The sequence below is a fragment of the Phasianus colchicus genome, chromosome 1 (genome assembly GCF_987193195.1).
Source record: "Phasianus colchicus chromosome 1, bPhaCol1.hap1.1, whole genome shotgun sequence".
NCBI lineage: Eukaryota > Metazoa > Chordata > Aves > Galliformes > Phasianidae > Phasianus > Phasianus colchicus.
In genome coordinates this window covers 76,711,941-76,716,087 of record NC_143436.1, presented here as the reverse complement: position 1 = coordinate 76,716,087, position 4,147 = coordinate 76,711,941, and the positions used below count along the sequence as shown (strand labels likewise).

Here is a 4,147-nt window from a genome sequence, read left to right as displayed (position 1 = left end):
TAGAAAGATTCTATGGGGAGAAGTCTCATTCATTTATTGTGGATAAATATGATGAAAAGGTATTCATATACCAAGTTTTAATAACTGTATGGTTAACAGGAGGAACAGTAGACAGCTTTGAGCAGTAGCTGACATACAGAACAGGAGAGTTGGAAGAGTAATATTTCCAAGAAGATTAATTTAATTTAAAGGCAGAATGTTTTTTGGCTATTGGAAAGTCCTCTGTTGTGTTGAGCAAAAGGATAGATATACTGGCTGAAAATAAACCTGTAAAAGTGAGGTAATGCATTTACTAAAACAACAATAATTGCTATATCAGGATGGATCATATATTAAAGGCAATAAAACTCTGATTAATAGCTGTCAGGTTATTTCTTTATTTTCTCAAATATTTATTTGAGCGCAACATACTATAAATACTTTAAAGAAAATGTTTATCTTATATTTGTACATGATTGCACTCAGTAATACATGGAAGAGCAGCCACTGAAGTGGGAGGATCATAAGCCCAATGTATGTGAAGAGAGAGAGCAATAAATTTGATTCTTCTCAGCATTTTTCTGTTACAGGTTTTGAGAAACTTGTTAGATTTTAGTACCTGCAAATGTAAATGAAACCAACATAAAATACCATACATAACCTTATTACTTTAAATAACATAGAAAATATGGATTGGAAGACTCGTGTGCATGTTCTTTTTTTCTGTCTTAGACCTGAATAAAGCTGTAAAGAAGAAATTAATGCTCTAGTAAGTCACTGTCAACTCTTGCAAGTCCATTTGGGAGAAAATTTGACACTCCATTTTTTTTTTCTTGTTGTCCTTCTATCTCCTACTCTCCTTTCTGTGTATGTTTATTATTTGCCTCATTTCTGTGAAAACAAATCAGGCTCCATTAATAAAAGCAAAAACTGTTTAAGGCCATCCATCTTACTCTTTCTCCTCAAAGGTTTGCTGCCACTTGTTCTATCACAGAGGACTGCAAAACTTTTTTGCTCCACATTGTTACCCTCTAAAGATAAAATGAATAAATTGCTTAAGAAGATGTTGAAAGACTCTTAATGGTGCATTTATGATCATAACATACGTATTTGTGAGACCTAAGGATTTTTATTCATTCTATTTTTGTTCAATGTAAAATCAAGATTAACTTCTTAGATTTTCTGGACATCCTCGTTGTATAAATTTAATTTTTTACTCCTTTTCCTTGTACAACTTCTGAAATCTGACAGTAAGAACATTTTTATTTTTGTCTCAAACCTCTTTTTTATTCTTTGTCCATCTATTTTTTTTTCCCCCTATGATGCTTCTTATAACTTTACCAGTTACTTTGTGTTCCATTTCATTACGTTATTTATTTTTGCTTTTTCTTTAGGGCAGGATATGTCTACTGCTATGCATCTGCACAGTTCCTACAATGGAGCTTTGATCCTGGTTGGATTGCTTAAGTGCCATTAACATAAACGTGGTTAACAAAAATAGTAGTTTCAGCTTAGTATTTTTCATGCTAAATCAGGTTCAAAACTAGAAGAATAAAAGTTTTTTTGTAAGAAACATAAACATCCATGTTGATTTCATAAGTGAAACTGATTCTGTTTTTGAAGAGCGGAAGAAATTTAAATAATTCATCTGAAAGCAAAGTTCACTTCTGTTTTTATATTCTCAGAAGTGAATCATCAGATTAAACTAGCATGCCACAGTTTAGTGGTAAACCTCTAACACTACCAAATCTACATATGTAGATTTTGCTTTAATGTCACAGGCAACAGAATGTAATCAACTAACAAACAAAACAAGCAAACAGAAAATTCACATCCAAATAAACCAGAAAGAGGAGTTTATAGACACTCTACAGAACTGTTAGCTGTGCTATGCTTTTCAAAAGCTGGAATTTGTCCTACAGACATCTCAGAAGTTGCACATCTGTCCAAGAAGAATCATTGCACTTTATTTCTACTGTACATGTTTATCTTATATCTTATTCTTCATTACTGTTATGTACTATGCAAAATACATAAAGAAAAAAAGCAGTAATCAAACTATACATACTGTGAGCAGGGCTTTGTGAAGGCTGCAGTACTGTACAGAAGAAAGCCTTGAACAGATCTATCTCAAATTCAGGGTAATAATACATTTATTTCCTACCCACATTGCTCATGTAATCCACCAACTATTTTAGGAACGCCTAGATTCTTAAAAATACAGAAATTAAAGTGATTTCCTGATCAACCCTTACAGAAAGACACAAGTTTAAACATGAAAGCAACTATGAATGCTTTGGAGAGAAAAAAATAGAATGTAATGTTAATAATCCCTGTAATGTTAATAAGCTAACACCATGGGAGTGCTACAGATATCTAGGGGATATATGTATATAAGCTGCTCATTCAGCTTACGTGTTTGTCTTTTTCTTGGATGAGAAATAGTTGCTGTTTATTATTTCCTTAAATGCAACACAAGCATTTACTCATAACATCCAATCTGAGAACACCGTTCTTGCAACTGCTTATGAAAATCATAGATACAGAAATCAAAAGAAACTGTTTCAATCTGCTTGCATTTAAGGAAATAGGAAGTCTCTTTCCACCCTTGCGCATATTTAAGACTGTTTTCTGACAAACTGCTAGCTAAAGGCTTCAGTCTTTCTTTTTGTGCTTACTCCCTCAATGGAATAGCTGAGCTTTTGTAACTGTCCCTACTTTGAAGTTTTCTAGTGGATCCAGGTTGGTTTAAGTATCCTCTATTCCTCACTTCTGTCTTTTCTACCATTTTCTTCAAAAAGGAGCATGTTAAGAACATAAATTTCTATTCTGTTAAGAGTCTTCTCCTGCAGTTAGCTGGTTAGTAAATAATACTTTGCTCACTCACCTCACTCAACCTGCTGGCCACATTCTTTTTAATGCATCCCAGGATACCATTGGCCTTCTTGACCACAAGGCCACATTGCTGGTTTGTGGTCACCCTGCTGTCTACAGGGACACCCAGGCCCTGTTTGTAAGAGAATGTGATTGACTTCACTTCTTCCAGCAAAAAAAGAGAAGCAGGTCTAAGACATCTGTTTATCTCCAATTTAAACAACTTAATTTAGGTAGAATTATGTGTTTTACAGCTATTCACGTTGCTGTGAAAAGAAGCGCGGCTATACAAATAAGAAATCGCGCGGCTCTGCCCTCGCAACTCCCCCCGCCCCGCGCACGGAGGCGGCCCCCAGCCGCAGCCCCCAGCCGCAGCCCCCAGCCGCAGCCCCCAGCCGCTCCCCCCTCGCGCAGCGCCACTCCGAGGTGCCGCCTGCCGCAGCGACGGCGGCGGGGAGCCCTCGCGCCCAGAGGCGGCCTTCCCGGGGTCTGCCCTCTCCGCCCCCCTCCCACCTACCTGAGGGCAGCCGGCATCCGTCCGCGCAGCGGCGCACAGCCGGTGGCACCGCGCGCACAGCCTGCCTGCCTGCCGCCCTCCCTCGGACGAGGGTCCCCTTAGACGAAAGCACAGCCCCAGCCCGGCCGCTACCGCGAGGGACCGCGCCCGCGGCCGGAGCCCGGGGGCCGCGAGGAGGGAGGGCTGAGCGCCCGGTGACAGGTGAGGACGGCCCCCGCGCCGCTCCCTACCTCGCGCCGCTCTCCTCGCAGCCGGCGGCTCGCTTACCCTCGACCGCCGCCGCTCCCTCGCTCCGTTCCCCCGCCCTAACGCGGAGTTCAACGCGACCCCGCTAGCCGCGAGGCCCCGCCCCCCGCCCCGCACTGACGGCTCTCTCCGCCAATAGCGAAGAAGACGGCCGTCCTCGAGCTCCGCCCTCACCTCCTTCGACCAATAGGAGCTATCCGTGGTGCTGCCCCTCCGCCTTCCCGGCAGGCTCGGTTGGCTCGCAGCTGCCGAGCAACGGGCGCGGGGCTGCGGGTGGGGCCGCTGAGGGCGGTGGCCGGGCCCCCGCTGCGGGCCGGGGTTGGTGCCGCGGGATTGTGCCCGGGGCTTCTCGTTCGGGAGCTTTCGCCTCATAGATGGACGTTTTTTGTTCCCCTCCCCTTTTTCCCTCTTGGCTCAGCCATCAGGAGGATGGAAATATCTCCCGCACTCTCAAAGCTGTAATCTCGGCTTGCAGAAATGATAACTGGTATGTGAAGATGTTTCTAATTTTTTTGTTTCTTCACTTGTTTG

At 42.8% G+C, this 4,147-nt stretch overlaps 1 long non-coding RNA gene across 1 annotated transcript; it reads right to left on the bottom strand.

The window, feature by feature from the left end:
- Positions 1–244: 244 nt before the first annotated feature.
- Positions 245–3,721, bottom strand: LOC149919750 (uncharacterized). Its single transcript, XR_016463691.1, has 3 exons — positions 3,601–3,721; positions 2,867–2,986; positions 245–598 (listed from the first exon to the last, which is right to left on the bottom strand). It is a non-coding gene; the product is annotated as an uncharacterized LOC149919750 (long non-coding RNA).
- Between the last annotated feature and the right edge of the window lie 426 nt (positions 3,722–4,147).